Source organism: Numida meleagris, chromosome 3, assembly GCF_002078875.1.
Source record: "Numida meleagris isolate 19003 breed g44 Domestic line chromosome 3, NumMel1.0, whole genome shotgun sequence".
NCBI lineage: Eukaryota > Metazoa > Chordata > Aves > Galliformes > Numididae > Numida > Numida meleagris.
Genome location: NC_034411.1, coordinates 38,866,560 through 38,887,826, shown reverse-complemented (window position 1 = coordinate 38,887,826; position 21,267 = coordinate 38,866,560). Strand labels below are relative to the sequence as shown.

The 21,267-nt window shown below is 39.6% G+C and overlaps 1 protein-coding gene and 1 long non-coding RNA gene across 2 annotated transcripts in view; one reads left to right on the top strand and one right to left on the bottom strand.

Moving 5' to 3' along the window:
- Window positions 1–21,267, top strand: part of KCNK1 (potassium two pore domain channel subfamily K member 1) — a 32,683-nt gene that overhangs the window by 625 nt on the left and 10,791 nt on the right. The window lies entirely within an intron of this gene.
- LOC110396725 lies at window positions 1,524–20,958 on the bottom strand. The gene is made up of 2 exons (XR_002437207.1): window positions 3,301–20,958; window positions 1,524–2,974 (listed from the first exon to the last, which is right to left on the bottom strand). It is a non-coding gene; the product is annotated as an uncharacterized LOC110396725 (long non-coding RNA).

Below are 21,267 nucleotides of genomic sequence, written 5' to 3'. Positions count from 1 at the left end.
GCGGGGCCGCGCCGGGCCGGGGCCTGGCGGCGGGAGGGTGACGGTGAGCAGGCCGGCCGCGGGAGGAGCGACCGAGGCAGGGAAAACCCCGGCGTCGTTTGTTTCGCAGTGGGAAAACCAACTGCTGGGTGCCCGGAGAGAGCGCATCCGTAAGTCGCTGAGCTTTCGGGTAGGAGCGGGCTGCCCTGCCGCACCTGGAAGCAGTGCTCGGCCGGCCGGTACCGCCGGCACAGCCTGCCGCGAGGCGTCTGCTGCTCTGCCATTGGTCCGAAATTCTGCCTTTAATGAAGCACGGGGTGCTGTTAGTCTGAATGCGCCTCTCTGGTTCTGGGGGTCATTGTTGGATTTGGAGCATCTCGCGGTGGAGGCAAGAAGAGACTTTGCATACCTTGCACAATGTCATGGTGCAGAGGCTTAGAGTTGATATCTTTTGAAAGCTGTAACTTTCATCCCGCCTGCCCTTGGCTTCAGGAGGGCGTTGGGCTGCCCTGTGACAGTGACAGCAAAGAGGCGCCCGCAAATGGCTGTAGGGCAAAGCAGGGGACATCCGAGTCACTGCCTCGACTTCCCAGGAGCTGCAGAATTACTCTTGTGTAAGAGGTATCTCTACCTCCCACAAACATCTACAGAGATGTCCTTGTGCATGCTAAATTATTAAAAATGAAGCTATATTTTAAGTCCGCCCTACTTAGCACGGAGAGCAAAAGTATTGACTTTACTCAGTCCTTAAAGAGGCAGGCACTGTGCCAAGTTTGTTCCTCCCCTCCCCTCCAAAAAGGTCCTTTTGGAAATCCAGCTAGGTGCCCATCTTACAACTTCTAACTGCTTTTAGAAGCACTGCTTAGGGTCTCAGCCTCCTTCGCATTTTCTTCAGTCTGAACTGGGTGGGAACACCCAGCTGTTAAATGTCAGCAGCTTGGTTTGTGGCAGTTCTTTGGTGTGTGGGTTGTTGGTGTTTTTTTTTTTCTTTACTGTCAGTTTTGGTTTAATGTTATATAATGCTTACTTGCTTCCAGATAGCAGTGTTCATTGGTATTTGAAAAGTCCTGAGGAAACATTCCTTTGGCCAAGGTTTTTATAAGCACTTATTTTTCAAAACAGTTATGTCTCAGGTATGATTGTAATGGACAGCGTCCCTGAGAAGAATGAGTGCAGGTGTTTGTGCTGGGAAGCCAACTGTGAAAACCTGAATGACTGGGTTCCTTACTAAAATCAGTAGCAGAAGCTCTTTGATTAAGAAGAACTTCAAAAAATTCTCCCTAAAAGTTGTCCAGCAAGTGCTGCCCTTCCAGCAACCCAAGTCTTGGCAGTCTGTTGGTACTACTACAAAAGATGCCATGTTTTTTCTCCTGCCCCTAAGTGATCACTCTCACTACTAATGCAAACTTAATCAGCTGATATCAATAATGGCATTTAATGTTTTGCTGTGTACTTAGTTAATCTTATTTTGGCATTGCCTAAATTACTGGAACAAGCATTACCTTATTTTTAAAAAAAAGTCATCGAGTATACAGATCAGGATGTTTGCTTATTACAAAGAGTTTTTATTAAACAAAAAGGTAAAATGTTTTTTGACAAATGTAGAAAAGGGGGCTGATTCTGGTGGTACCAACTGATGGTACCATGTTTCTGAGCTAGGAGAAGCAATATGAAATTGCAAGGAGCACTGCGTTGTTTCTGAGATTCAGCTGATGGAATTTGCCATTCATCATGTAAATAAGTTCTGTCCTCTGCGTGCATTTATCTTGCAGCCTTTTAGTTTTCTATGTGATACATATAGGGAAACTGTTTAATCTCAGCACCCCCAACTCCACTTCTTGTTCCCTGCCATTCGTTTTATGTGCATTGGCTTCATACTAACTAGAAAAAAATCCCTGAAGATGATAAAGCCAGTTAAGAATTCTGAAATATTCTTCAATGAAGGGCATTTGTAAAATAAAAACAGTAAGGTAAATTATTACTTGGAAGAAATTCATGCGGGCTGTGTGTGCGGACTGCCCCAGGACAGCCACAAGCTGCTTAATGCAGTGCCCTGATGTGGGCTGGGGCTGAGGCTTCAGCAGGCGGTAGCAGTGACTGCCTCGAAACCGCCTCTGATTCCTCTTGTGTGTAAAAATCCAAACTTTTTATGATGGTTTAAACTGGATTATCTCTGTCTGCAGTGGAAAACTGAAGCATCCTTGTGCTGCTCCCGTGTGTAGCACTTGTGGATCATTTAAATACCTGTGGTAAATTGCAGCTACTCACCAGGGCGGGGATGCCAAACTTTGGGAGGGAACTGGGTTTCTCTTGTAAGAGTAGTTAGTTACTTAGCAACAGCACTCACAGGAAAATGTGGTTTGCTCGAGATGCTGTAGGAGACAATGCTAGATTGTGCTGTGATGCGTGGTAGAATGTTCTTTATACTGGAGCGCTTGTAAGGAAAGTAAAGGAAATGAAGAGGTAAGTCGAGAAAGATGCCAAAGCAGGCTTACATTCAGTGTGCTGACTGTTTGGATGTTGATTTAGGATGTGAGGAAACCGCATTCTTTTTCCCTCCTTCGCTTGGAGGGATTGGAACCCACACCCCTGTAGAATGGCTTGATGTTAGCAGGCACTGTAGGATAAGCCATAGTTGCTTGGTGTGGCTGTCTCCTTACACATTGACCAAGAGACGGTCCCGGAATCAGGCGTGGCATCCAGTCCCACTTCATAGCTTCAGTAGTCATGCACAAAGTGAAAGAGTCAGTCTGTCTGTCTGTCTGCTCTCCTCTTGGGGTACATTTCCATTTTTATTGACCGCAAAGCAGCTCCAGACTTGCTGCTGCCGTATTCCAGTCCGCCCCCAGAGTTAAGCTGCTTTCATCTGGGGTGTAAGAGAGTTTTAAGGTGAGGTCTGCTTTATGCTCTTCTCAGGACAAGGATTTGAACTAATGGCTTTCTCCTCTCTTGAGGAAGAAGAGAAAAAAAGACTACCACTGTATGTCTTATGAAGCTGTAAGAGAAAACAAGACAAATAAGATGTAATAATACTGAGAAGGTGGATTGGATGCGTCATGTCATGGTCCCTGTCTTACAGTGCATGGGAACATTAAACAAAATCAAAACAACTTCAAATTTAAAACTAGTAGATAAGGGAGTTAAGTTTAAGGGAACAAAGAAAAAAAAAAAACCCAACCAGCCTTTCAGAGTTTGAGGCAAATAAAAGTCATATGAATGACTATTTCCAAAATGCTGGTATTTGTCAAAATTAATGATAGTAAACATTTTGAGAAGGATATTAGTCTTAATAATTCAGGGTCCAAGTTGCTCTTTACTTACCAGAGATGACAGTTCCAGCCAGTAGCTTGGTTGTGTTACCTCTTGTGTGCCTGGGACAAGGCTCTTGTGTTCTCTGCTGACATAGAAAGTAGCAGAGAGGAAATCCGGGTTTGTCCTCTCATGCAGGCTGGCAGTTGCTGGTTTCTCATGTGACCACAGCCATCAGTTTGTAATTGCTGAAATAAAGGGTGGCAACGCTAGCTCTAATCCAGTGTTTGTGCTTTACAGGCCAATGAATAGTACAGCCCATCTCCTGGCAGAAACCAGAGAAGCTATGGAATAGCATTACTGCGTTGTTGTTCAGAGCAGTGGTGTCTGGTGATGGATGGAGCACTGCTCTTACCTGCTCTGTCCTCACTTCTGCATCCTGCTGTGCTGCCTGCCTTGCTCTCATCCTAGTGGTGAGGAGCTAGTCCAGCAGCTCTCCACACTGGAAGAACATGCTACTGCCTCTCTCATCCTTCCGTGTCAGGTCTAAGGTCATTTTTCCTCTTCAGGACAGAAAAAAAATAAATCAATGAAGCAGTCCGTTGAACTTAGTTTGATACACAGTGCAACTGGGGTCAGGACTGAGTTGATGGTATTCTACCCTGGGCTTGTTAATTGATTTTTTTGTAAATGCTAATTTTGTTATTTCCCTTTTTCTGCTGTGTTAAAATTATTTGCTGTTTATCACAGATAGTAACCAGAAGCCATGTTATCTTATTATTTCTGTTTATTACTCTGTTTGGTTTTAGTTTGTTCTGTGATATTTACATCTTGAAAGGAAGAGTAATCTCTCCAAAAATCTGCCTTTCATTAAAAAGTTTGTAATCTTTTTGCAAAGTTGGAGTTTTTAGTAGCATTCTGCTGACATCTCGAAATTGAATCCTAAGGTAAAAGTTATGTACGCCTTCAGAGCAGGGCTTCTAACGTGCATACAGTTAATAATCAAATCCCACAGTTCCTAATCATTCCCAAATAGGATTTTCACTTTCACATGTATATAGCTTAAAATAGCCATTCTTTGAAATCCATATTTTTTTCAGTCTGTTGGCTGTTTTTTGTTCTCTGTTTCATTTTGATCCACTGCATCATCTTTTTAATAATCTATACTTTTTTTTTTATAGAACAGCACAGTCCAGGGAGAAATTCCTGGTTGAGCCCCTGCTCCAGGTTAATTATAAAGTAGGCCACAAGCTGCTAAACCATATGAAGACCATGGTGTTTCTCGGCATGTACAAAAATGGAATCTTCCCAATTTGAGAAAAATTGGGATACCTGGGTGACTATTCATGCCTTCAGGAGTAGAAAGCAGCCATAAAAAATGCTTCAAGAGTTAGCTGCCTAAATTCCAACTGTGTTTCTGGACCTGACATCAGCTGCTTAAAGGTTATGATATTTGTACAACATTTAATTACAACTCTAGCATAGTTACTGGTGATGACCCAGCAGACCCTGATGTCTGCTGCTTTTCCACCTAAGAACCTAGCTAAAATTTTTTATAAGATTGCATTTCTTAAAGGACAGAAAATGTGATGTAATTGAAAACTGGAAAAGAAAGAAACAAATGAAGGAAAGCTTTTCAAGTGGCTTTGCTTCAGAGAAGTATCAGATTGGCTTTTGCAAGAATGTGTGAATTTTCTTTCCACTGGAAAGAAGATGCACATTCCTCTCCAAAAAGAGGATGAAAACTCGGAGGGAGCCCTCATGTCAATCCAAGTGGTGTCCCAGCTGTCACTAAAGCACAGACGTGAAACTGGTGAGTTTTCCAGCTGGTGCGTCATCAGTATTACCATGGCTTGTGTTCTCAACTGACTTTTCATACCAGTAGCTTAATTAGTTTCAGAAGGTATCACAGTACCTCTGAGTCTTTGGCGCAATACAGATGCGGAAGCAAGGAGTGTGCTTAGGTAGTGCTCCCTGACAGCAGCAGAGGCGTGAGGCTGGGCTGGGAAACAGGTTTCACCAGCAGAGCAGACCAACCCGGTAGTCTCCACACCACTCTGTTAGTGTGAGAGAAAGTGAGGCTATGCCCTGCGCCAAAGTTGCATGCTGTGTACCAGCAGAAACTTCAATAGCGACTTCCTTATCTTTCTCTCTTTCTTATCTTTCTCTTTAAAATCATGAGTTTGGGCTGATGTTAAACTTACACAGAGTAGAGACTTTGTGCATCCTTTTACTGTCTACTACGGAACAAAAACCTATGGAGTGGCTTATATGCAGAATGTTTTCAAGCAGAGTTTAATACCATTACAAACACGACCTTGAGAGAACTGATGCCGCGAGAATGGGACTTTGTCATCTCTTGCTCCCTATTTGCATTTCATGTTCTGCATATGGAATGTATTTTCTGAAAATGCTGAAAATAACCTCAGAAGCTAAAAGGAAAAGGCTAAAATGTACTTCTGAGTTTCATCCTGCATGTAGTACCTGAGTACTTGCTTCCATGTCTTTTAGTTATTTAAGGAGCATTTTAATCAAATCAGTTAAGTAACCTTAAGTTCTTTTATAAAATCTGCATCACTGTTTCTAAGAATCTAAAAGTTTGTCTTAGTTCCAGGGAAAAGAAATACTGAAATGGCAGAGTTGAGTAATACGTTGTACCATGAAAAAATTCACTGTAATTATTATTATTTTTTGTAAGCAGAAACTTAATCCTAAGAATAGATGAATCTAACTTGAGGGCTCTACCTTTTACAAATGAAAGCTTGCATCAGGAAGCACTTATATTTTGGGACCTTGTTTCTTTGTTGTACTGGCTATATGGCATTGCTGACTGTATTACCTTGAGATGAGTATAAAGGAAATCCTTTTCTCAAATCAATACAAAAATATTTTATTTAGATGTTGAATATTTTTCAGTGGTTACAGTAAAGAAGCTGCATTTAGTTGGTATTGATGTGATAGCATGCCATTAAAATAAAAAACTACACGTCTGATTCAGCTTAAATATTTCCTGCAGCATTGGCAGAAGCTGTACGCCAGGCTTTTCTTACAGAAACATGCAGTGAGACTAAAAGCATGAGCATAGGGTTTATCTTTCATACTGTTGGGAGAGAAAAATAGTTTGATCTACAGAAAACTCCCAGTTGCTAAGCCTCTTGGAATTCTGTCACAAGTGCTTGTCTGCTTTTGCATCTTCCTTTCTGTTGTAATGTGCCTAAATGTGACTCATGAGTATCCTGAAGCTAAGTGAGATACAGAATTGTAGGGCAAAACTCTCCTATGTCAAGGAAAAAGGAGGCAGCCGGACAACAATGATTGTAAAATTTACTGTTTCACAAATTTCTTTTCCCTTTTTGTTACATGCAAGTGTTAGATATGTAATTGGTTTAAAATGCAAGATGATTTCTCAGCAAGAAGGTACAAAAGTAACAGAAGACTTCAGATGATGGCAGCACTGAACTGAGTGGGACTTGTGTATGCTTTTATCTTAAAGCTTGTACTGAATTATCTCTTATGTGACAGCTGGACTTTTACTTTGTTATTTTAAACCTACAAGGAACTCTGTGAACACATTTTAAATATGATACATGATTGCCAGGCTCAGACATTGCAACATACAATACATAGTAGTGCCAAAGTCCAGAGACAAGCTAGAGTGTGTGCCTTCCTTTGTTTATTATATTGTTTGAAAAGGGTTTTGTTCCTTCAGAGTAACCAAATGCAAAGGCAAGGCTAAAATTATAATTTTGCCTGTTCTCTAGTAGTAGGCTGGGATCCGAGGGTTCATAGCTTTAAAGAAAGCTGTAGTGGAAAACAGCTGTGTGTACAAACCTGTATGTGTAATTTCATAAAAGGGTGAGAAAAGCCATAGAGATTTCTTGTATTTAAGATTAACATGAAAAAGCCATGAGATCTCTACTCTCTGTATTATTTAAGTAGCTATTAACCAACCGCATATTCTACAAGAGAGGCATAGGCCTTTCCTGTTGAAGCCTACAGCAAATGAGAAAACCCAAAGTCAAACTGGATAACTTTATTTCTCCTAGAATTTTGGAAGCTTCAGGCTGTATGATCTATTAAGGAGCAATTGCATTTTAAATACTTTGTAGCATGTCTTGGAACATATTTTCACAGTCATATTTTAACTTTGCTGTACTGTTGCATCAGTATTCCAAGATGGCAAAAACTCAAAGATGTGTTTTTACAATTTGAAAGTTGTCACAGGAAAGTGTTAGAATGATGCCCAGAAAGGAATGTAAAATGCTGTCGATCATCTGAATAGTTAGCATTTGGTAATGAAGCTCTGTTATGTAAGAGATGCTAATACACTTAGGTGAGTTAAACAATGTCTTTTGAGAAATCCTCACCCCCAGCCTTTCCTCTAGTCCATTACTGCAACTCCCATTAGGCAAACAAACAACGTGCAAAAATGTATGATGTTGTGTTCTGTGAATCAGCAACTCATGTTGATAAGAGAAAATCTGAGGATAGGGCAGTCTCCTGCCTTACTTTCTTATGGAGTTATTTATTTATATTCCAACTATCTGTAGTGCAAAAATAAAGATTTGTCTCTTAGACCTTTCGGTGCAGCTGTTTGTACTAGTTGAAGCCAATTGCATCTTCAGGTCAAGCTTTCTGGGGTAACTGGTGCCTGACAGTTTAGCACACTGCTTAGAGGAAAACATCATTCACACTAGAAGTTGTTACTAGTAATGAATCTCAGCCAAAACCAGGAACTCTCTTAACACAAACATCAGTTTACAATGTTCCAGATTTTAGCTTTGCATTATGCCATGGCCTTAGATGTCATGAGGGAGAAGGTGATAATCTCTGATGTTTCTGAGCCATCTTTTATCAGTAGATACAGAAGCATTTGCATCCAAGAACTGCTTTACTTTCTAGAGCACTTTCATCATTTTTTCTGTCGTGCAGATACGCTTCCTCATGACTTCATTTTCTTGCTTTGGATGGTTGTGGGTTTTTGTTGTTGTTATTGAGTTTGTTTGTTTTGTTTTTGTCAGTAATACTTTTCCTGTTTAGTAGTATTAGTGAAAACTGCAGCTACTTGAACAAGGACTTAGAGACACCATATCAGTTCGCAGTACATACTTCTGTATCTTCAGTGGAGACTACAAAAGTATTGCCACTCCCAGCTAGGAGGTTGTACCGTTGTGTACTCAGTGCAGATAACAAGACTGTTATCAGCTATTACAGCCCAGATAACTTATCAAATGCATGAATAGCCTTTGTGGGAAGAAGGTAGAGTTTGCTCAGCTTTAGTGTGCTGGTTGCCTGTCCTTATATCTAGCCAAGCGTTTGTTCAGGGTGTGTCACGTCCTGTCTGCAAAGGGAGGGAGGAGTGACCAGATTTACAAATCCCCCTGGTTAGATTAAGGTAAAACAACATTCAAGGTCCATACATAAGAGGAAAAAAGATAAACTTTAATAGGACACTTCTACAAAACAGGTATCCTACATGCGTTGGTCTTCCTACAATTCTGTCTACCTGTGCTGTTCGTTTTGAATTCAAGTAAGCCTTGCATTACTTAACAACTTTTAGAGAGAGAGGAAAAGGAAAAAGAGAAATAAAGGCGGATAGGAAAATCATCAGGCCTGGATCCAGTGCCTGGCCTGCCTCCCTGGTGCTCCAAGTGGCATAGAACAGCAGCAAAAAAGAGAGTGTGGGCCAGCCTCCCTATTTGTAGCATCAACGCAAAAAGGGAAGGGATGGTCTTCCCTAGCCTTTACTTGGAATTGTAGCTGGCTCGAGTTCCAGACTTGGTGAAGACACTAGCCACCAGTCAAACCAAAAAGGTGACACCAGGCCCAATTCAGTGACTGGTTGCTTCTCAGGCATTGTTCTGGACTCTTCCAAGAGTCAAGGAGACATCAGCTTAGTTGTGCCCAGACTCATCCCTTAAAGGGTGAAATAAAATAAAATGTGCTGAGCTACATAGCAACTCTGCCTCTGGAAGGAGCACAGCTTGGACTCCTGTCTGCCACCCTATGGCCCTACCTTATTCCCTGTGCTAGATGTATTGCTTCCTGGACCACAACAGTTAGCCAAGTCAGTTTATCAGCCTAGGAAAAAAAAATAATCACTTTCTGCGGGATTAGTTTGCTCTGAGTTGCTGCTTTTAGGTAAGCTACAACTACTGTAATAGGGGTAGACCCACAAAGGGAAAAGGATTTTCTTTCTTGGCAGGATGTCTTAGATTAAATCAGATGCCTAGTGTGACAATTTGGTGAAAGCACGGAGAGAATCCAAAATGCACAGCCAAACTGACAACAGATGTAAGAAAGAGGCCGGCAACCTAAGAACATGTTTCCTGTACTGATGATGTATCTGACAATTACTGACTGCTGCTTGTAAAGAAGCATTATTTCAAGCAAGATTAAAGTGACAGCTAGCAAAACTGAAAGAATTTAACAGGACTCCTCTTTGTTAATACAGATGCCATCACTGAAGTATTTCTACACCCTGATAGGAATCTATCTGCTGTACCTCAGATGCATGCATCTTGAGGGGAGCTGTATTTTTTCCCACTAGATAATTAGTATTATATGATAAATTTCATCATCTTTGAAACTAATGAGGAACTAATGCAGTCGTACTATCCTGTACAGTTACTGTAATTACTTTATAAGTCCTGATTGCTGACGATTACAAGAAACTGGATGTGTTCCTGGGGCCAGATGCTTGCACAGAAATACTTCCCTTGATAAGATGTGCAAGCTGTCAGTCATTGCTGACCCAGACTTTTCAGTGCTAGGCCTTTATTTTGGGATTACCAGCCAGTTTATCACCTTTTCCTCCCCCACAGAGTACAGAGGTCTGAGGGGTCCGGCTTACAGCAACTCACTTCCCTTAGTCACGAGTTGCATCAGTCTAGCCTTTTTCTTGCTGACTGTCCTTTGCAAATGCACTGATAGGAGGGGGCTGGGTGGTTGCTAAGCAGGTTCAGATGCATATACAACCTTAAGGTATGGGGACTTAAGGAAATGAGATCTGGAGTCATCATTGATACTATAGTTGCAAGAATTTCTAAAGACATGAAATACCACTCAAGAGGCATTTTGCTAGCAAACTGAAGAAACATCATTTTAAAATAAATTACCATTAATCTGAACAGGCAGTATGGTGTTTGAAGCTGCATAGCATTGAAGTTGCTCTGTTGGTATCTTTATATTGTTATCCAGATGTATTGTATCTGTAGTTTGCCTTTCTAAGCGCTACGTTGCTATTTATTTCTAAATAATTTCTAGTTGAACAAAGCTATCTATGCTTCCTCATCATAGTATGTGCAATTACAATGCTGTTCTTTCCTTTTGCTTTCCTCTTAATTGTTGGTAGCGCATAGACAGTTGCGATTATCTTGACTATCCCAATTCCAATGTGACTAATTGAGTTTATGGTTCCTGCAGTTGGTGTTTGCTATGATGGGCTGTCCTAAATATGTGAATGATTCAATATTCAATGTCTGTAAAATCTGCTTATGGTTCAGTAGCCTAGCTCTCAGGACAGCTAGAGTATTTTCCCCATTTAGCCTCACAAATTAATATTCTGTTTTGAACATAAAATGGTGAGTATATCTAGCTAGACTATATGCAGATAGCAGAGTACCATCAAACATCATATTAAGGATTGTGATTTAAAATAATCCACCTCATCTGAGAAATATTTCACTTTGGCCCCTTTGTAAACTGTGTCTTTTAATTTTAGAAGTGTTAAATGTTAACTTCAAGTTAGAAATAAATATTCCAGATGGAATATACCTTCCATGAAAGTGGAGACTGATGCACTTTAATCTCTCTGTTTTGGTTGGTTGATTCACTGATTGCTGCTGCTTGGGTTGATAGGCTTCTTTTTTTGCTCTGTATATTGTTGAATTCTTTGTATTTCTAGGAAGTGGTTATTAAAACTGTAGGTGGAGAAAGGATTTATTTACATGCAAATGTATTATCACATCTGACTGATTTAAGTTTGAAATACTGAAGCATATTGCAAAGATATGTAAGGACTGTGTGTCTTCCTCTGCCAAACGAGGGAGCTGATGCTAGTAATTTCCCAGAGTTCCACATATCAAATCAGCAGCAAGATTAGAAGTATAAATTCCTATTCCCTGTTGTATTTGGTAGATAATACTTTCTTCCATGTGAGGTTGCATTTTAATGGAAATATGTTCCTTACGGATTTGTTTTCAACTTCCCAGCATGAAATTGCTTAATTTTTAATGCTGCTTGATAATTCTTTACTGCTCACAATACCAGTTTCATTCACTGTTTTCATGCTCTGTTCTTCCTGGTTGTGCAATAAAGCAATTTTTGTTTCAGAGTAGAGGTGGGAAGCATACTAATATGCAGCTGGCTGTTTCTTTTTATTCCCAGATGATAGGAAGAACAACTGTGGCTCATTTCAGTGCAAGAAATGATAACTTAGCAAGATTAGATAGGTATTCTTCACTAATTAGATGTGATGAAAGTACTGCAGTAAGTGCCACTGCAACACATTCAAAGCTTTTGACACCTCCCAAGATACATTTGGGATGGTACCAGGTGCTCATTATCAATTTTTAGAAGCCTCTTCCCAGTAAACAGTACTAGACTCGTTCTTTTCAAGCTGAGTACTGTACTGCACAGGTGGTGGGCTCAGCAGTGGCAGCTGGCACATCCCTGTAGTATACTGCGCATAAACAAGGTCTTTCAAGTGTTGGAAGACTGAAGTAATTGATAGAATTTTAAATCCCATTTCAGGAAGATTAGAGGAGGTGGGGAAAGAGAAAATTGCAGCACGAAATGAAACCATAATTCCAGGCCTTTTCCAAGACAGAAGCGTTTCCATCTTCTGCTTGTCTCTTCAGAATGTGCATATCTTCACAGGTTCACTGCCACTTAAATGCTAAATGCATTCCTAAGCTACTAAAATTAATTTTTGTGTAGGTGTCATTGTTGCAGACTGCCATACCTAAAGATGAAATCTGGAAGTATTACTGTTTTTCAAGATATATCACTTATGCTGTTGTGAAGGTGAAAGTATCATGATGCTTTTTGCCAAATTAACATATGAAATGAGAAGATCACCGTCATGTACAAAATAGTGACTAAATCTATTCAGTAATGTCACATTCTCTGTTCTGCCAAAACATTTCCCGTGTTAAGATTTATTTATTTTTCCTCCACATTGAACGTTTTGGGATGTAAATCCCAGGAAGAATTGCAGAAAGGTTTGTACCTTTTTCAGTACCTTGGAATTGATGTTGAAGTTCTTAAGAAGATTTTTAATAAGCCTGTTTCTTTGATTGCTTTTTTAAATCTTGGTGATCAGTTCCTTTAAAAATCCATTATTGTGGCAACATTGCTGCAATGTGTGTGTTGCTAAACCTAACAGAGCAAAAACCCATACCAAAAGATAAGCGCAAAACCTTGCCTTGTTTTCTGACATTCAGAGGACTACAAGATGTTCCTTACTAAAATCCATTCATGTTTCTCTTTCATCAAATTTTAGTTACTGAGGCAGAGTTTTTTCTATCAGGGAACATTCATAATAAAGTAGTCTGGTAGGAGGGAGGGGGCACTTCGATACAGATTTTTTGACCATCTGTTGCCTAGCAGGCAGGTAAGCTAACAAAAGAATAACTGGAATTTTCCTTGCTGAATTCTCTGAGGAGTCCTCAGGAAGTCTAACCTTGCTTTTGACCTAGTGGGGTTGTCTGTTATTCAGCAGACTTCTGTCATTTTCATATTCCTCTCCCCCCACACTGAAAAATGAAGCTGAGATTTCAGGGAAACTCTTGATGCAAGATGCATGTTGCATTACTTATGCTAAATGACTGCTAGAGGCAGTTCTAAAAAATGTAATGCTCTAGTTTTGGTATTTCTAGCAGTGTGCTGTTATTGAGAGGTGGGGGGAAGGCCAGTACCAAAAGGATCCTGGTTTGATTGCATTTTAACCCTTACAGGGTCTTAAATCCAGAAGAGCACTAAGAAGAGCCAAATCCCGGTATACAAACTTCGGGTTTTAAAACAATAGTAGTTAGTTTTGCTGCTGTTCTTAAGCTAGCAAATGCAGCAATGCCTGCATATATTTGGCTGTCATCTGTGATAGAATTGAAGCCTGAATGCTTTGACATATCGGTTTAGCAGACTTATGTCTGCTGAATGCGCTCACATATCTAGTCTTTGCTCCTGTCTTGAGCTCTGTACGAAGATGTGTCCACATAGAATATGAAGTCCTTGATGACACATCTCTTCACAAAACGTGATTGAAGCTATCAGGACTCTGTCCAGCCACTACAAACTTCATGCTGGGCTCAAGGTTAAGCACGTTATTACAGACATTTCACAATTAACAGTTTCATAGGAACCATGTAGCTTACAGTAAGGTTTAAAAAATCTGGTTTTGTGTTCACACATGGTAAATGGGAAAGCTCTACTAGTTCAGTGCCTGGAGAACTCAAGCTTTTCCTAAAGAGCATGTGTCCTTTCTAATGATGTGTTTAATAGCCCTGGAAATGGAGCACGTGCCTCACCTGGAGTTGTGCCACCTTTGTTTCACACAGTAGGCCCTTTTGTAGAGGCAAGCAATCTGCTTTCATTTAGACTGCTTGAGAAAGTTCCCTTGGACTGCTGATGTGTGCTTTACTCAGATGTAATGTATCCAGGCAGGATTAGGGAGATCCAGTGTCAGGCTGCAACACAGAAGATGCTCTCATTTTTCACTTAAAGTTATTACCTTTTGAGTTGTGTTTCTACCTAACCCTGTGGTTGAGTAAAGAGGTTACTTCACCAACCATTCACTAATAATCATCTGGGGCGTGGAAGGGTCTTGTTATTTTCTGTACTTGCACTTTTGGCTGCATTTGGCTCCTGTGTGGTGGAACTGCCATTTATGCGGCTCTAGTAGAACCCATTTTCCTGCGTAGCATTGTGCTGAGCACTTCCTTATAGCCACTGGTGCGTGACTAGTTCATCATTACAACTGTACAGCAGTGAAGGTAATATTTTCCACTGCATTAAATAAAAACTATAGGTAATAACTGACTGAAACAGTAGTCACAGTAAATGATCAAAATATTTCTAGCCATTCAGCATGCCCATCCAGCTGTAATCTTTGCATTGGCTCACATGGTGTGGTGAGTGAGAAATGGAGTGAACCATGTGGTGGATAGAAGCGTAGAATTAGGTTAGAATTAAGGAAGTATTAGTATTTGTTTGGGCTGGCCTAGTTATGTCTAGTTTCCTTCCAGATTGTGGAGTGTCGTTGTATGTTCTTGAGCGGCCTGTGGTTCAGGTAGCCCCACAGAGCATTAATACTGTCATCACTCATCTGCCATCTCTATGAGTCATCGTGGCAATTCAGAAACTATTTATAAGTGAAGATATTTCCTATGGAAACTGGAGCCCATCGGGGAAAAGGAAGCATTTCTCATATAAGGAACTGCACTTTTAAGCTGCTCTGGCAGGGGCCTGCTGAGTGGAAGTGCAGGAGGTGATGCTGCAGAGATGCTGTTGAATTCATTTTCAAACTTTGAAGGCTGCTGAGGCCTGCCAGATTTCTTGGCCCTGTGTGGGTACATCTGCAGTAGTGCTTTGGTTCAGGTCAGGAGTGTGCTACTGAGAACTGAGTCTCCAGATCATTCCCACTGATGGTGCATGCTGTGGAGTGGCCTTGGAGCATGCAAACTGGATTCCTCTTCAGCGGAACAAAGCTGAAGGAGGCAACCTTGGAGAGGTTGCAAGTGCACCTCAACTACTAAAATGGATGTCCAGTCGCTGTGAAAAAAGTAAAGCAAATCTGTTAAACTCCGACTTGCGCAAATATGATGACCTTAGGTCCATGCAAGCAATTGTTCCGCTGTACAGATCCACAGTTACTGTGCTGATGCAAACAAACTGGCTGTGCAAGTCTTACTTTTTTCCACATTTCTTTCTTCCATTGCTATACTTAACATTTCTATAGCTAAAATAATTTGTTCTGGACCAGAGTTGTCATATACTTGATGATTTAAATAATATGATAATTATTTTTTTTCATAAAATTTAGATGGAAAAACTTAAGATCTCAGTTCTTGTTGCACAACCAAGCTATTTTCTTATTGTAAAGGACTAGTTTTGCCAACAAGTGGAACAAAGATTTTCTTTTTCGTAACATCTTGTTATTTCTCTTACTGCCTCTGTGGAGAGCAAAGAGTATCAAAGTTGTCAACATTTAAGTAGAAAATTATCATTCCTAAATATATAATTTCCAAGGGTCTCCCTGCACTAGCTGCAGCTTTTTTCTTGGTGATTGAAGTGGTAACAGGGTAGTTGTACTGCTTTATATTATGTCACTTGTATTTAATTGAAAAATGTTTTTAATGTACATTCTTATATTACTACTTATGGATGGAGATAATAGCTAACTCATGGGTGGAGCTTTGCAAAGCTATTTTTCATCAATCTTCAAGAATGTTTTTTTTTCCTAGTTTGAATAAACATTTTCAAATTTTCATCTCTACATGAGAGAAAAGATTAATAATAATTCATGTGAAAGTATGTCAGAATTTGGAGACAGAAATAAAAGGATTTTTGTGTTTTATTGTTAATCTGTATATTTACAGTGGCACAGTTCCTCTTGATGCATAATTGATATAGGAAAAAAAATAAAAGGACTTAGAAAGACATGCTCATGCTACAATTTCAGTTTCCCACCTGGAGTATTTCATGTTATGTAGGAAGATGTAGGGCAGCCTTAATATCATACAGGTGAATGGTGTCATGGGCTGCATGAGGAGTGTTGCCAGCAGGTCAAGGGAGGTGATCCCTCCTCAATGCTCAACACTGGTAAGACCACACTTGGAGTGTTGTGTCCTGTTCTGGGCTCCCCAGCATATGAGAGAAGTGGGGCCACAGAAATGATGAAGGGACTGGAGCATCCCCACCCATGAAGAAAGGCTGATACTGTTAAGCGTCCTCTTCTCCAGGCTGAGGGGCATCTCATCAATGTCTGTAAATACATGAAGGGAGAGTGCCAAGTGGAGAGAGCCAGGCCCTGTTGGAGCAGATGGATCCAGAGGTCCCCTCCAACCACAACCTGTGATTCTGATTCTGTGAGGATATATGAAAAAAATGTGGGGCTGATTTTGAGACTGGGAGCTTAAAAGTTTGTCTCCAAAAGGGAATTGTAATATGTGAATGTTGTTGTTTTTCTTTCCCCTACTGCTCCATTTAATGATGATCTCCGTGATTGTGTTTTTTTTTGTTTTTCAAAATTGCTATTCAAGTATTTTTCTCATTGATGATTGCTATTTTAAAAAAGGAAAAAAAAAAAAAGTAGGTAGGTTAAATACTGATGTTGCCAGTAGCATATAGACTCTGTCTCACAGTGCTCAGTATAATCATTCTTTTTCCTTTTCCACTGCATTTCTAGTGTGATAATATGTAATATTTTCTTAATGATTTTATTTTAATTAATTACATGTTGACTTCTAAATGCTTACAACATTCATTTAAAAATACAATTATTCACAAATTATTTTTTAAAAACTGACTATTTTAATGTAAATTTTTGATGCTAAGTATTTATTTAATTTAGGTAATTTCCCAACAGAATTATCCTGTGCAAAGATCAAGCTCAATAAGACCTCATGCAGACTAAACTATTCACATAGGATTGCTGTGCTTTCTGAGAATGGGTGTGTAGTGTGTCAGTAGGTCACGGTGTGTGTTTAGGCTGACGCATGGCATGTTAGTCAGTACAGGAATTAAAGAGGAGTGTTTTTTTGCCAGCAGTGATGCAAATCCCTTGGGGGTTAAAACAATACCAAATGTAAGATCATGAAGCAAACTTTTTATCTCATTGTATATATCTATGTATGGGGAATATTCCTTGCTTTTCTTCAGACATTTTCCACGCTTTTATTCACCAGCACCCCATCTTCCCAGAATCCGTGGGCAGAGTTTCTAGATCTGTTCTTTTCTTTGGGCGGGGGAAATATTCCTCCCTGTGTATGAACAGATGTGGTAGCCTTTATATGCTTTGCAAGATATAAATGCTTTGATGTACAACTGTTCTGGTAGAAATTAGTTTTGAAGCCACCTTTAAACTGGGTGCCAGTATATCCATGCTGTTGGGTTGATACCTTTGATTCAGATGATCCTGACAGCCACGCAAATGACTTACACAATACTATTACAAAACTGACCGTGTTCAATGCTATTTCCACCTTTCTTGGTGCAGCAGGTAACATTAGTGAGCTTATTATATGAACCGATTCTTTCTGAGCTGACTCCAAACTTCGCTGGCAGGCAGGATGGTGGTTCTGAGGAATTAACAGTCTTTGGCACTGATGACTAACAGCAGCAGAAGATGCTGATGACTAACAGCAGCAGAAGATGATTTCAGAAGGAACTGAAGATGTGTACAGTCAGTCAGTAGGTACATGCAAGTCAGTATGCTGCAGTCTCTTTGCTTTGGAAGAGTGCCTGTAATTTCACACTGAAATTGTACCTAGAAATTGGCAAAACAGAATTATCTATTCTGAGAAGTGATGAGGTGAAAAATCATTATGGGAAAGATGTAATTCTCATGATTAATTTAATTGTTCAAATATTTTTTCACCGCTTTTCTTCTAGTGAGGTTTTAGGGATAAATCATTGGAGGGAGCTGAAACAGCAGTAAATCAAATCACTTCAGCTGGAGTTTTAAATCACCCCTAATGCTACTGTGTAAGCATGGACTTAATGATTTCCTTTATGGCAAAACTAGCTTAAGCAGTTTCTGCCACGCCCTTCATCCCCTCCCTAATTAGGCTACTGCAGCTGTTTGAAGACTGCACCATAAGCTTTAATTAGTGAAATGAACTAGGTTTTGAACAAATTGCCTCCTCACTTTCCTTCATTTTTTTGACCCAGATCAGTTAATCAGTTCAGTTTACAGCATGTCTTCCTCCTCCCTCTCCCAGCGCACACAAAACCAGTTCCATTAATGGCTCAACTGAGGAGGCAGCAAAAATGTGACATAAATGGTTTTCCTTAGCTTAAAATTGCCCACCATAAAGGGGATTTTTTTCTCCTTATTCTTTCAGCCTGGCTGGAAATCAGAATTCTCAGACTTGTTTAATGAAACTGTGTTGGTGACCTCTTGAATTTTCACTCCTGCTTTTCACATACAGCTAGTTTAAATGTCTTCTTTTAATTGTTTTGATGTGTCTCAAGCTTCTGAGAGAAAGTCCTTTCTAGTTGCCCAGCACTACTGATTTGCACGTTTTTAGCTATGGACCAGTTTTCACCTATTTTTCCAGTCCTTTAAATTCTTTTTTCTGTCTGTGATACGGAGAAATGTGGCTTACATCTGCTAAAAAGTTATTAACTACCTGTGTATCTAGTCATCCCTAAAGTTGTTCACTTGTGTTCTTCCCAATGCATAGCTGGTAGAAAAGGCAAAATACCTTTCTCAGAAGACAATTTGAGTCTGAGTAGATGCTTTGTCACGTATAGATATGCTGCATAATATAGTTTATCTTCGGAATTTCTTTCACTCTGTGTAGTAGATGACGTCTGCTAATTTATGGCCTAATCAACAGCTTGACTTTACGTAAACTTCCTAACCATCTACTTCCATCATGTTGTTGTTGATATGAATTTTTGTAAGGCAGGTTTCTGATCGCTTTGGTTACTGTTGTGTTTCTCCTTGCAATGGAAAAAGTAATTGAAACGTATTTGTGATCTCTGCCACGTGGCTCTACCATCAACTGACATTTCCCTTTTGTCTAAGAGGATTATAGACCAGTTATGAAGAAGGGTATATTTCATTGTTTAAACACATAGAAAATTTCAAAGGTTTATAAAAAGAACTGTGTAAAATCGATGTAAATGTTATCATTGGTCTTCATCATATTTCAGTGAGTTATATTATGCTTGGGTTGAATGAAGGACTTTTGCATAACTTTATAATGTAGCACGTAATTCCCTTCATCTTTTGGAGCGTTTTGAGATTGTGAGCAGACTTGAAAGGGCAGACTGCTCCTCAGGGATACTGACTCAAACCAGCAAAAGGGTGTGCATATTTGTAGTGTTGTGCCACCATGGTTGGGTTGGGTACTCTGCCAGCTGGGTGAATGTATATGGGGAGGACGCTGAGAGTATCTCCCTCCCCTCCCTGAGGAGCTCGGTGTTGCAACAGGTCACCTGGACCTAGGGAAATCTGAAGGAGCAGTGGTTTGGCAAAACACCTGATATGAAGAAGAAGAGCACCTGACAGAAACAGACAACACCAAACCTCTGGGGACTCCTGTGTGGAGGGTGTCCACTGAATTATGAAGAGACAAAGCAGTGGTGCTATACAACTACTTAGATTGGTCAAAAGCAGTATGTGAGAAAGGTTAAAGGAGAAAGCTTGGTACCTGTTGGTGCTGGATGCTGATGCAGAGTGTAAGAATAGCATGGAATGGTTGAACACAGTGCTGGGTTTGATGTAGTCTTCTAGAAGTTGGACATTGTTGTAAGCTACTTAGAGACTGTGCAAAACAAAGTATGGTGGTATATCAAAATGGAGAAGATATCACTTACCTGGAATACAGTGATCAATTCTAGTATTTCTCTGCAAAGTGATGTAACAGGAACAATTAGATACAGGGAAGATTGAACATGAAAATAAGTAAGAGGGAATCAAGCAAGAGAGATAGAAACCAATGAAAAAAATAGAGGAGTCATGACCAAGTCATTTTAGAAAGACTGAATAACAGAAGTCTAACTTGGAAGATAGCAAATGGAAGAGTAAATATTTTATTGAGCCCATAGTTGACCTGTATGACTCTCTGCAACAAAATCAGCATAGAAAGGTTAAAGCATACTAAATTAATTTTTTAAATAAGCAGTTTTGTAGAATAGAGGGACATTCAAAATTACATCCAAACAGGTAGAGGTATTTTATATATTTATGTAAACTCACAACAACTGAAGTTCTCCAAGTCATAAGACAGTAAAAAACTTTTTAGGAAAAAAAATCCCCATACATAGACATAACTGAAAGCCAACCTTCCACATATTGAGAGGATTTGGTATTTGTATGAACAATAAAATAGAAGTCCATGTCAGGATGCTGAACTAGATGGTATACTGATCTTATTTAATATGGCAAGTACTACTGGTCTTGCATGCATTTCTGTGTGAGTTGTCTTGAAGGAATAATACCTCTAACTTGTGAATAGTCAATAGAAAGAGTTAGCTATAAATAATATCCTTTAATCTCAGTGTCACTTTGCTTCTGTGTTTTGGCAGCTTTTCTGAAAGTTTGGTTTTTCAAAGGTCAGTGCTTTTAAGGAAGTGATTGTGGTCTGATGTTCAAATTATACATAAGAAAATATAGCCCACTGTAAATCTTAGATTCTGTCTTGATAATCAGTGTGCCAGTTCTCAGAGACGCTATGTGGGCAGTTTAATTCTAGTCCCCCATAACAATTCTATCCGACTCCTCTCTGATAGATTAAATACCTTCAGTTTAATAAAGAGAATGTAAGTAGTACCTTCTTCATAACAAAAGTAATGTTTTAGGATTGTAATTATTAAGGCTTCTAAACATTATAGTTCTTGCTGAAAAGACAAATGAGCAAATATTTTATTAGCTATGTAGAGCCAGTGTGTGCTTTATAGAAGGATCATAGATCTATATCTATTTCTATGATCCTTCTATAACTTTATAGAAGGATCATAGAAAGCCATTTCCTAGAAGAAATATCAGAGCAAGAAAGCAACAAAAAGTTGCAGAAATGGCTAAAAGCAGATATGGAGTGTCTTCTGCCTTGGATCTGTAATATTTTTGTGTTTTAATATATGACATTGGTGTGTTGTTTTTTTTTTTTTAATGACTTTTGTATGTGTTTGACTGAAGTGTATACACATTGCTAGGTGTAAGTCTCATAAGCAGTTTCATACTGGGAGAAAATGTGGGTCATTTTCCTTTCTACTTTCCATAGTGTTGTAAGTAGTGACTGCTTTAGCTCAAGCTTCTCAATATATATTCTCTCCTTGGTCTGCAACTATCAGCATTCAATATTATAC